Source organism: Rhinolophus hipposideros, assembly GCF_964194185.1.
Source record: "Rhinolophus hipposideros genome assembly, chromosome: 1".
NCBI classification, from domain to species: Eukaryota; Metazoa; Chordata; class Mammalia; order Chiroptera; family Rhinolophidae; genus Rhinolophus; species Rhinolophus hipposideros.
The window spans coordinates 40,687,829-40,700,991 of NC_138047.1; the positions used below are offsets into that span (position 1 = coordinate 40,687,829).

General features: G+C 39.0%; 1 protein-coding gene and 1 pseudogene across 3 annotated transcripts in view; both read left to right on the plus strand.

The window, feature by feature from the left end:
• The window catches only part of CRACD (capping protein inhibiting regulator of actin dynamics), a 258,990-nt gene that overhangs the window by 191,351 nt on the left and 54,476 nt on the right, over window positions 1-13,163 (plus strand). For both annotated transcript variants that reach the window (XM_081060940.1, XM_081060939.1), the window contains exon 3: window positions 7,914-8,085. The gene's annotated coding sequence lies outside the window, so the exon portion shown is untranslated. The remainder of the gene's footprint in view (window positions 1-7,913; window positions 8,086-13,163) is intronic.
• Window positions 1-13,163, plus strand: part of LOC308499172 (ATP synthase F(0) complex subunit C2, mitochondrial-like) — a 64,465-nt pseudogene that overhangs the window by 44,119 nt on the left and 7,183 nt on the right. The window contains exon 3 of the transcript in view: window positions 7,914-8,085. The product of the transcript in view is annotated as an ATP synthase F(0) complex subunit C2, mitochondrial-like (transcript). The remainder of the gene's footprint in view (window positions 1-7,913; window positions 8,086-13,163) is intronic.

Genomic DNA, 13,163 nt, shown 5'->3' on the forward strand with positions numbered 1-13,163 from the left:
CTTGTACACACGAACACACACACACACATGCACACACACATACGCACACACATTCCCAGTTCTATTTCTCTGATTAAACCCTAATCAGTATAGCCTCAGATGTCCCTAAAGCTTTTTTTTGTTTAATTCATCCATGCTGCCAGCTGAGCCCTGCACCAATCCTCCAGGTGTCGGATGTTCAATAATATGTGTTGAGTTAAAATGAATTTAATGTGTTCAGCCCTTGTGTGGCGGGATCCCTTTGCTGAGTAGTTTGCTACTGCACGAAGCATGCAGGGCAAGGTAGCAGGCAGCTCCCCCTGCCAATATTTTCCCCTCAAAGTCGGCCATTGCTTCACAGCACGCTCTGAAACGCAAGTGGCAGAAACTGGCAGTGAAAAGAGCCAGCACCCACACATCTAGTATGTGGGAGAAATGTGGCCAAACACTGAGACTTCATATTAAAAACCATATCTGCTCCTGTTACTATTTCTAAATATTGTTTGGTTTCTCTTTTGAATTGTTGTAAAACGTATTAAAGGGAGTTCTGAGATAGACGAATGGGGAAGACTAGAAAAAATAAAAATTGATGTGGTTTCAAGAAATAGGGGGCCCAAGAAACGGCCAAGTAGTTGTCATTTTAATTAATAAGTCCTGTGTGTAGACCTAAGTACAACATAATTCAATAGGTTTTGTTTAGATATGCAGTCGATTCTGCTATCGTGTGACACATGCATTGCTAAATATCAACGTGCTATGCAAAATCATGGAATGAAAACCAAGGGCTAATGAAAAAAAAGGGATAGTAGCACAACACACACACACAAAAACTTATCAGTGACGTATTTTAAAAGGATGGGAACCTAATTTTAAAAATGTAGCAATTTTGCATGTTAAATGGTAATAAAATTCATAAATACTACAATAAATATAGCACTTTACCTTGAAAAAGAAGTGAAGTTTACTTGTGGGCTGGAGTATCATCGGAGGGCTGCCGCTTGTGGGTTATTGTGCGGTGGTGGGAGGAGGGTCCCCTGAAATTGGACAGAAAAATGTAACACCACATGTGCGTGGGTATATCACGTAGCACAAGTGTCAATCGGGGTAACCAGTAGGTACTTACGGTGTACATGTGTGTGCACATTCCTCCACACCTCCGCTCAGCTGTGTGCAGCAATCTGCATTCGCTTACTGTTCCTCCTGGACGAGATCGTGTCGATCAATCACACTGGAACAAATTTGCATTTTCAAAACAAGTGTGATTGCAGAACTGACTGTACTGTGTAAAGAGATCATCATCCTTTATCTGTACTTTCAGAATCCCCAAAGTTCTTTGTAAGTTTGGCACAAATTCATTTGTTAGCAAAACTCGAGGTGAATAGAGATGTTTTCCAGAAATATTGCATTTGATTATAAAGTGCTGTCACAGACCCCACTGGGGTCTAAATATACCTTTATGCAGTCTGAAAAATTCTGATTTCTAAAACAGCTCTGGCCCTAAGGGGCCACGGAACAGTAGACCCATGTTAATGTGTGTCTGCTCTCTGTGAGGCATCATGATGGGTGCTGTACATGCAGAAGCGACAAGGTGCAGTCCCTGTACCCAGGGATCTTACCCAGTCCCTTTACCCAGGAGCTCTGGCACGCTTTGCAGTGTTGTAACAGGCGTCTGTACACGCACAAACGGAGACAGAGGAGGGAATCATTCTTTCTGACAGGAGTACTCAAGAATGGCTTTCCAGGGACCCTGACACCTGGAATGTGTTTGGGGAGATAGTTAGGAGTTCTCTAGGCAATTGGAGAAAGGCCTTCCAGATTGAAGAGGAACGTCTGTAAAGATACGAAGGCAGAGTCACAAAACAGTGGAGTCACTGTGATCTCTTTAATAGCACACTGTAATTTGGTGGTGTATTAGTTTGCCAAGGTTGTATAGCGAACTACCACAGACTGGGTGGCGTAAACAGCACAATTTATTTTCTCCTGATTCTGGAGGCTAGAAATTCAAGATCAAGATGTTATCGGGGTTGGTTTCTTCTGAGGATTCTTTCCTTGGCTGGTAGATGGCGGTCTCCTCCCTGTCTTCCCATGGTCCTCCCTCTGTACGTCCTAATTTCTTCTTATAAGAACACCGGTTATATGGGAGTCGGGCCCACCTCATGACTTCATTTTGCCTTATTTATCTCTTTAGAGACCCTATCTCCAAATAAAGTCACATTCTGACCATAGTGGGGGGTTAGGACTTTGACATATGAATGTGGGTGGCCACCATTCAGCTCCTAACACGTGGTGTGGCATGACAGAAGCATGAGCCAAGTGCACGGAAGCCGGAGGAAGGCGTGATGCATTATCCCTGGCCTTGGGGACTTGGGAAAAGCTCCAAGGACATAGGCTTTGAGAAATGAATAGAATTTTATCACGTTGAGAAGGAAGAAAGTGACATTCTGGGTGAGGAACGGAAATCCAAGCTCTGGTCCTGCCTAGAAGTCCCATCCATCCAACTGTCCAGGACCGCCGACTTGTGGAAGCTACAGCCACTACCAGCCCTGGGCCTCACACCATTTGTTCCAAGGACCCCCACCCTCTTCTAAAAGAGGATTATTGGTCCTTTCTCTTCATTCTCTGAATCAGCACAATAAATAGCAAATCTCTTCCCCAGGCTTCCCCAGAAGAGGAGAAAACTGTTTCTTCTTCCCCCATGTAACTTGACAGGCTACCATGGTACTCTTTTCCTCCTCTCTGAAAGTAGAATCTCAGTTCTCCTCTCAGCCACATGGCACCAAACAACACAGTCTGTCTGATGTGTTGCCAAATCCTTACTCTCAATTGAAGTGTACGAGGATTGTAGGGGTCGGTAAAAGAGTGATAGTCACCAAATACTTGTGCACCCTAGGGCAGTTCTGGTAATCTTATTAGCTGAACAGTGTCTTCTCCAAAGTACTCTGATGTTCCAGAGCTAAGAAAAGCATTGCAAAATTCCCCTTAAATTAGTAAAATTACAGGATTCAGACAGTGGCTGGGTACCATGTTCTAATGTGTGCTATTCACATGCCAGTTTGAAATCAGAATTTGACCTAAGACATTAGGTTTCTTTAACCGAAATGTTTCAGTCAACTTCAGTTCACCTCAGGTTTACTGAGCAGTGTAATCCAGAGTTTAGGGGAGGTCCATGTTTGAAATATATGCAAAGAAACTAAAAGATGTTTGAAAGAAATGATGAAGGCGAGTGTTTCCCAGAGTGTGTTCAGAGGATACCCAGAGGATAGTCATGACGGATACCCAGAAAGTCAAGTTCCCATAGTCAAACAAGTTTGGGAAGCACTGCATATTGTAGGCTCTTTTGGAGAGCAACAATGATATCATTGCAGCATATTAACAACTCTGAAAGGTCCCATGGTTAAGAAACATATTTAACTTTATTTTACCTGGAATCTCAAATGTGCTGCTCTTTGAATAAGAACCTGGTACCGATCCACAGAGCACATTCTAAGAAACCCCTGACTAAGACATTTATGATGCTCCAAATGAACTACGATAGGAAATTCTGTTTCTCATTTGGAAGCATACCATATAAATAATGCAATACAGAGAAATTGTATGCTTTTATTATTTTAAACTGAGAAATGAAAATGTAACATTTGCATCCTTATGACAAAAGGAAAATGAATCAGATTTGCTTGACTTGCCCAGTGGTTTTTAATTTTTAGAATCTTCTACATAAACTAGCAATTACATAATTTTATGCATGAAATAATGGACAATAAGCAATTTTTTAAAATAAAAAGAATCCCTAAAGTAATTATTGGATGATGAAAATAAGTTAATTCATTTCAGTACTTAAAGAATGAAAATCACTGTGATCCCTGAAGGCAGTGTATATGCGTATATACGGTCTTTCATGTAAAAAATGGCAACACAAAAATGGTAAAATATTGAGACAGTGTGTCACCCACTTCCTTTTCTCCTATAAATTCAGTCTTACAGCTTCAGACGGTACATTTCCAGAGAGGCTGGTAAGCAGATGTTTCATAGCCAGTAAGAGATGGGATCAGGACTCAGGCCAACTACTCTTATCTCTGGGGCCCACACACTTAACCCTTAACTAGCTGCAGCCAGTAAAAAAACAAATTTAACAGAGAGAACATTTCTTCCTTCTCCCTCTGCTCTTCTGCCTGCTGCCCCAACCACCCAGCAAAAGTAAATTTGTGTTGTAGAATTATAAAATGTCGTCTTAAATACTCTAATGTTGGAGAAGACTTTGCTAAACTATATTCCACTTGGCATTATGTTTTGGAATATTTCATATTAACATTGCAGAAGTGCTCTGTTTTACTATATTGTTAAAATTGCTTTGATCTTTTAGGCCCCAGCTGTACAAAAATATTCACAATAACAGTTGGTGTTATTTGTCAAGCAAAGAGCTGCTAGTGATGCCCATGCAGTTAAACCAGTTGATTCTATGAAGACAGACTGTTAATACAGGCCCGAAATCATAAATTGATCATAAAATAGTTTATTTAATGCATATTTATAAACACATGTTTAGGTTTTCAGCACAAATGTGCACAAATGTGTCATAACATTTAGGTATTTGCTTTTTTGATGTGAGAGATCTTATACCAAATTTTCAGAACAAAATTGGGAAATTGAGTAAATAAGAGTATAACTCCGTCTCTGATTTATAAAGTTTATTCCCTATTAATGTTGCTTAATCACAGTTTGCTCTCTGGATGTAGGGTGTGCCTAAAAGTAATTACTGAGTCTTTTCATAAATTAGTCCTGGAACATTAATTGCCATAGTCAATAGTAAAATAATCATAAAAATAAACTTTTAAATTTTATTTAAAATGTAAAGATACTTTTTTTTAAATTTTTTTTATTAGTTTCAGGTGTGTAAAGATACTTTTGACAGAAAAGCTGTTATTAATTTTGGACATGAAGAAGGAGGAAATTATTTTTTATAACTGAGATGTGAGCAAACACTAAGACTTTGGAGCACCTTGTAAGTTTCTATGTTCTGACCCCTCCTCCGAAGAAATTGGTGTTCTGAGGACTCAGAGGCTTTTTTTCTCATGGTCAGGAGGATTGGTTATTGTTGGATGGATAGTTCAGGCAGGTTTTACTATTCTTTTACCTTCCTGATAACTAAGCCATTGCTGAAACAGCCTTTCTTGAGTATTACTTAGGAAGTGCTCTACCTGACATTTGGACTTTGACACGTCCTCCGGGATATGTGTGGTCTCATGCCAAGTGATTGCCCATAAAATGTGCAGCACAGAGTGCTCGCGTGCCTGCTTCACAAGCAGTCCTCAAACAGGCCAGCGCTCCCGACGAAGCACCTGAAGGAGGCCGTCCTGTGCTTGCAGGCAGCTCCCAAGTTCTCCGAGTCAGGCTTCCTGGCTTAGCAGCCTCCCACGGCTGTCCTTATCCTTGTGTCTGGATTCAGCTCCTTCCAGCTTCTGCTCACTTTCTGTCTGCCCAGCAATATGACTGATGCCACACAACACATATTTTGTATGGTGGCTGCCACCATGCTGGGCACTGAGGCAACACAAAGAACCCCATCAGCCCTCTTGGCTGACCACACAGACCAAGTCACCCATGAGTTAAATATATTACAAGTGATCTGTTCGAGAAACTAATTTGTTTTCAATTAGAGTTAACTCCCTGGGTTCCAGCTCAACTAAACACCACGCTATCCACCTTGGCTTTAGAGCAAGTGATGATTTTTTTCCTTATCAATGAATTCTGATGTAATCTAAAATTCTCAACTTAGATGAAAAGCTAGATTGGTGGGCCCAGGCTGATGGTGGTGATGTCATAACTGATATTTTTTAGAATTTTGCTATCGTCTTTTAGAATATGTCTGATTACAGAATGTGGGGTTAGATATTTCTGCAGTGGGAAAAAGGTCATTGATGTAAAAGGAGAAAAGGAAGAATTTATCTCAGAAATAAGTGAAATGTAGCAATAATTGCTGTTTGACCATTTACAATGATGGTGTCATTTACAGATTTTGAGCATTGGATGGTCATAGAGGAAATATTCATTTATTGCATCTGTCAATACCAAAGACCAATTATATAATAATTTAATGATACCTGTGGCACCATATAGAAATATTTTTAATTTAAAATTTTTAATTGACTCATTTATATAAGGTCAGTACTTTTAACACTTGCCTAATGTTCCTTGATGGTCTTCAAAATCCACTGCTTATAATTTTTTAAAATTATCCATTGGCAGTTTTACTCGTGGGAACCAAAAGCAGGTGTCATGAAAATCTCTGGCCTCTACTTCCGAATAAATAAGCATTGAGATATACAAACATTCTGAAATCAAAGTATCCAATTTTTTTTTACCATTTTTGAGCAATATGATCTCAATTGTATTGCATACTTTATTGTCTTTTAAATAATATATAGTGAAAATTTAACTTTTGAGCACTGCATGCCTAGCACAGAGCCTTATATATGGGGGATATCTGATACGTTATAAATCTCCTTTCCTTTCAAATGTGATATAATACAACATTGTTTCAGAGACCGCTGATGTTTGAAGGTCTGTTTGCACTTATGGTGAGATCCCAGACGTTGTCTTTTTGCAATTGGGGATGATTCCGTCTGCTTCCTCACTGCCCTTTGCCACTGCTTAGGACAAAATGGTCTAAACCACTTCTTCCTCACTTCAAATTTTTTTCTCAGAAAGACCAGAACTTAAGATCCCCAGAGGAAATGAGATGACTACCTGGAACATCATTAAATCTCATTTTTATACCCAGATTTCTCTGTAGACTCTGGCCAGCAAAGTTCTGGGGGCTCTGATCCTCAGTTGGGGTCTCATACCTTTGTGTTTTGTACAGGGATTTTTCTATACATGTTTTGAGGTTTCATCTTTCCTTTTCCCTTAAAGCTCCTGACTCCAGCTTCAAAGATATGTTTCCCATGACGCAGACAAGTCATTTCATCTCTCTATGCCTCAGGTTCCTCATCTGTAAAAGGGGATGTTTATAGTGTCTACCTCATCCTATTGCTGTGAGGATTGAGTTAATATTTGTAAAGTTGTTAGAGCAGTGATTGCGTAGTAAGGGTTGAGTAATTTAAGAAAAAGATTGACCACTTGATAAGTGGCTTTTTAAACTTCTTAAAGAAAAGGAAAGATCTGAGAAGATGCTTCTGGTGTGGGGTGATTTATACTTTCCTTTCCTAAGTAGGAGTGGAGCGATGTGGAGGAATTTGTGTCTGAAGGAGCAGAACTGAAAGGTATTACCTAAAATATCTGTAAGAAATGCTGGCCATGAGCCTGGGTCCTGACTGGATGAAGTAATACATGGAAAAGATGTTCATAGCAGCTCCTTTGGGGCTCTTCATAGTAGATTTTAAAAGAAGACAAGAGAAATAAACTGGAACTATACGGGGATGGAGGGAATTGAGGCCAAAGTTTATGCCAATAGTTAGTAGTTTTCTTATGTGTCTAACAAAGGTTAAAACAGAGTGGTTCTCAGAGGTGATTATATACATAAATAAATTTTCTTAAACACCTGTCTGGCTTACGTGTTTTCCTCAGCTTCTTCGGTGGAGAAGGGCACAGGCCATCTGCTTTGTTAAAGAAAGCAGATACCCCCTTTGTGTGGCATGTGCAAGGGGGTGCTGTTCCTGCCACCATGAAGCTTGGAACCCCTTCACATTGTCCCCAGGTGCTTCTTGGGAGCCAGGAAGGCAGAGAACTTACTGTGCCCTTGGCTTGTCTCCTCCTGACTGTGCATGGATAGGCCCTGGCCCTTTCATTCCTGGCACAGGGCTTGGTCGTTCAGTCACTCCAATGGCCGCCCTTTGCCCCGGCTCCCTGGGCTGGAGGCAGCTCAGTTGTAATTTGCTCTTATGCTCCGAGGTGCAGCCCTGTCAAACTGCAGTGAATGTTTATCTTGTAATCCACAGACAAGAAGAAGGGAGGCAAATTCCAGCCCTTTAAGAAGTTGTTTGGCAAAAGGAAAAAGAAAGACACTTCATTGTCCCGGGAGGCATTCGCAGGAAAGAAGAGTCACTCTCCCCAGAGTGTTAGCAATGGAACCTTCTCTTCCGATGAGGAGACCCTGGAGGACAATCTAAGGTAATAACTTATACTTTTTTTCCAGATCTTTGGCAGGGTTACCAGGTGGAGAATGGGGTCCCAAAAGAGGCAGGAGCAGAATCACAGATGTGTCCTACCTCTAGGAAGGTGGAAGCCTTGGGGTACTTGGTGTGTTCTGTGTAGAGAAGTCACTTTAAGGAGTTGGCAAATGAGTCTGGTCCTACTTCCTGGGAGAGCACTGGGATCTGTGCCTTCGCTTCGCTGCCCTCACTGGTGGCAGAGGTAGCCTCTCACTGGCTTGGATCAACAAGTTTCCTTGGATTGAAGGAGACATCATTTCCATGTGCCATTGTTTGGCAAAGAGAAAGGGTGGTCATAGGTTAGATTTTATACCCATGTCAGGATGCAGACTGCTCAGGCACAGGGTGGTCATCTTCATACCCCTGGACATGCCTGGCAACTTCCAGAACCTGTCTGCAATGAGCTTTCCACTTCCACTCTTTGTTTGCTATGTGTCTCTCTCTCTTTCTGTCTCTCTCAGAACAAACACAGGCACTATATCTGGCCATGACAGACAGTGTCAAGAACTCAGAAAAGCAGTGTCAGGAGGTACTCTCTTACCTCAGTGCTGGGAACTGAAGTCAGAGTCGGAGATGGTTAAATTCTGCTACTGACAGCTTAGAAGTCAGCTTCTCTGAGAAGCCCTTGCCCACTCTCCGATCTGATATGTTTGCCCTTCCCTGCATTCCCCTAGCTCCACGTGCCTGGCTCCTGCAGGTACTTGTCACTTTCTATGGAAATTATTGATTTTCTTGTCTGGCTCTCTCACTCAACTGCCAGTTCCATGAACGCAGGGACCAGATTTTATTCAGCCTCATCTTTGGTGCTCAAAAAATGTTTCCTATGAATGCCTGGCACTGCATAAATTGCCATAATACGGTTCTTGTAGCAAGTCCTTGAATGATGTTTCTCCTTCAGTATTGTTTCATTATAACATTGATGAGAAGGATAAAAAAAGTGATTACCCGCCAGACCACTGTGTGTATGGAGTTTGCACGTTCTGCTCATGTCTGCGTGGATTTTCTCCAGGGACTCCTATTTCCTCCCACGTCCCAAAGATGTGCACGTTAGGTGAACTGGCATTTCTGCATTGACCCCGTCTGAGTGTGTGTGTGTGTGTGTGTGTGTGTGTGTGTCCCTGTGATGGAAGAGATCCTGTCTAGGGTTGGGTCCCACTTTGTGCCCTAAATAGGCTGTGGCCACTAGCAACGCTGAACTGGAATAGCTGAGTTGGAAGAATGATTTACTCATTTTTATTAATTTTTTCTAAATGTATGTGTAGCTTACCTTTATTTCAGTGTTTAACATTAGATAAGTGTTTGGGGTCTTCATTTAGATGTTTAGTGATGTTTTTGTGACCAGAAATATGGAGCTCTCATTTATGTCAGTTAGTCAATAGTAAAATTGGTTTCAGTAGGTGTGGTTTTGCTTAAAGTTATACTGTCTAAGAACTTATCTGTGATGTGATGTTAAGTGAGGACTTACTGTACATGTTGAAAGAATAAATGATATAATCTGTAATATTCTTGCTGTGTTTGAAGGGCAAGGACAAAAATATCCTCATCATGTGTGTCAGTCAGCAAATTCTAATAAACACTACAGTTGAGCACAAATTACAGAATCCTCAGGCAAGCAATGTACATAAGCTCCGCAGTGCTCACCTGCAGTATTTATTGGTCCTAACTAATACTGACTCTTCCTCGACACGCCTCTATTTGATTTCCATTGTCTTTAGTGAGAAAACTATCAAATTTAACTGAAGGGAATTATTTCAATGAAAGGAGAACACAGCTAGTGCTGAACTCACCCAATTGTTGGAATGTCAGTACTGACAGATGAGTATTTTCCAGTATGAATCAGTTTTGATTTTTCAGCTTCTTCAGCTTTAAAATAGGAATGTGGATCTTTTTGCCTCACCGTATTAGAATGAGATACAGATACTAAAATGTGACCAAGTAGCTCTTTAATGCAAAATGAGATTATGTCTAAAAAGTTCTCCTTTGGAAGGACTGTCCAATGAAAACATAGCTCATGCTTTTTATGGATTTGCCAAGTCCCTGATTTCTTATTGAATTATGCCTGGACCCTGGTTGTTCTCTTCCCATTTAAGTTCTATTCCATTTACCCCTTGGAGTTTCCTTAAGATTTTAAGTTTTACAAAGCCTTGGAACATTCTACATTGGATCAAACAGCTACATTTCTGTAAAATATAGGTAATGTAACTGTTCATATTTTTGATTCTTGTTGATAAACTTACATTTATGAGACATATGCTATTTTTAAATTAACACTTGTTTTTATAACAAAGGAAGCTGGAAGGATAAGTTTTGGATGAAGAGTTTTTAAAAATGTCTCTAAATATTTTTAAAATTAAAAAAATGGGAAAATAAAAGTCATTTAAAATATTTATTCCCCAAATATTCAAACTATTGAAGGAGAGAATTTACCAAGCAAGAATAATGTATCCTGCAATGTTATCCTTTAGATATGAAGGAGACCTTTAGCGATATACAGAAGCAGAAGGAATTTTCCACCACAAGGCCTGAATTACAGGAAATACTGAAGGAGGCTATTTGACCTGAGATAAAAAGACAAAAGGATACAAAACTATGAGCAGGGTTACTAACAGACACACAGAAGCCGGAAATGGCAACCCTTACACAGAACACGGCATGATACACTTAAACATAACATAAAGGGTGAAGAAGATAAAAAAAGAAAAAGAAGAAGACAATTTGCTACTGTAACCCAAAAATGAACTTATAGCATAAATAGGGATAATTTGTGACAACAAAACCATAAAAGGGGAGGAAGTAAAGGTGCGAATTTGCAAAGGGAAATGGGAATAAGATGCATGCTGAAGAAAAAGGACTACTGTATATATGAAACTTTCTTTTACATAAAATTAATGGTAACCACTCAAAAAAAATCTAGAACTAAGACATAGTAACATAAAAAAGAGGGAACAGAGTAAAAAAAATCATAGAATACCATCAAACTAAAATATCAGACAGAAACGCAAAGGTAAAGAAATAATGGAGACACTGAGCTACCAGAAAACAGAAGATAAAATTGCCATAGAAAATCCTCATACGTCAATAATCATTCTAAATGTAAATGGACTGAATACACCAATAAAAAAGCACAGAGTATCAGATTAGATCAAGAAACAAAACCCAACAATATGCTGCCTCCAAGAGACAGCATTTCAGCTACAAGGACAAATATAGACTCAAAGTGAAAGGATGGAAATTGACATTCCAAGCAAATGGCATCCAGAGAAAAGTGGATGTATTCATACTTATGAATACTTATGAGGTCATACTTATATCTGACCTCAAGATAAAAAGAAGTAATGAGACATAGATGGACACTTCATAATGATAAAGGGGACAATACAACAAGAAGACATAACATTTATCAATATATATATGCTCTCAATGAGGAAGCATCAAAATACATAATTCAACTACTCACAGAACTAGAGGGAGAAACTGACATAAACACAATTATAGTAGGGTACCCAAATACGCCATTGACAGCTATGAATAGATCATCTAAATAGAAAATCAGTAAGGAAGTGTCAGCCTTAAATGATACATTAGACCAAATGGACATAATTGACATTCATAGAGCATTTCATCTTAGAATACCAGGTTATCCATTCTTTTCTAGTGCACATGGAACATTCTCAAAGATAGACCATATGTTGAGACACAAAACTAGCTTCAGCAAATTTAAGAGGATTGGAATCATGCTAGGCATATTCTCCGACCATGAGGCTTTGAAATGGAGGTCAACTGCAGAAAGAAATCAGGAAAAAGCACAAATATGTGGAGATTAAACAACATGCTATTAAAGAATGACTGGGTCAAAGAAGAAATAAAAGGAGAGATTAAAAAATAAACAGAAACAAGTGAGAATGAAAATATATTGTATAAAAATTATTGAGATGAGGCAAAAGCAGTATTAAGAGGGAAATTTATATCGTTGCAGGCCTATCTCAAGAAACAAAAAAATCCCAAATAAGCAACCTAACATTATGTCTTATAGAACTAGGAAAAGAACAAATGAAACCCGAAGTCAGCAGAAGGGTGGAAATAAAATTAGAGCAAAACTAAATGAAATACTTTAGCATAGGGAATATAATGAATAATGTGATAATAACTCAGTATAGTGCCAACTGGGTACTGTTGAATAACTATGATGTACACCTGAAACTAATATAATATTGTATGTAGCTATATTTTAATAAAAATCTTTTAAAAAACTAAATGAAATAGAGACTAAAAAGACAATAGAAAAAAGTAATAAAACAAAGAGCTGGTTCTTTGAAAAGATTAATAAAATTGGCAAACTCTTGGCTAGACTCACTAGGGAGAAAAAGAGAAAAGATACAAATAAACTCAAAAATGAAAGAGCAGAAGTTACGATGGATACCACAGAAAAAAATCACACATTAATACTATGAAAGACTATATGCCACCAAATTGAATAGAAATGGACAATAGAAGAAATGGACAAGTTCTTAGAAATATATAACCTTACTAGACTGAATCACGAAGAACTGGAAATTTTAAATAGACTGATCACCATTAAGGAAATTGAAATGCTCATCCAAAACCACCCCAAGAGCAAAGGTCCAGGACCAGATAGCTTCACTAGTGAATTCTGCCAAACATTCAAAAATGATTTAATACCTGTCCTCCTCAAACTGTTTTAACAATACTTCCTAACTCATTTTATGAGGCCATCATTACCCTGATATCCAAATCTGGTAAAGATAACACACACAAAAAAGAAAACTACAGTCCAAAATCTCTGATGAATACAGATGCAAAAAATCCTAAGCAAAATACTAGCAAACCAAATACAACAATACATTAAAAAGATCATACATTGTGATCAAGTGGGGTTCATTCCAGGGGTACAAGGATGGTTACACAAGTCGATCAATGAGATACACCACTTAAGCAAAATAAAAGATAAAAATCATATGATTATATCAATGGACGCAGAAAAAGCATTTGATAAGATACAACATCCATTTATTATTA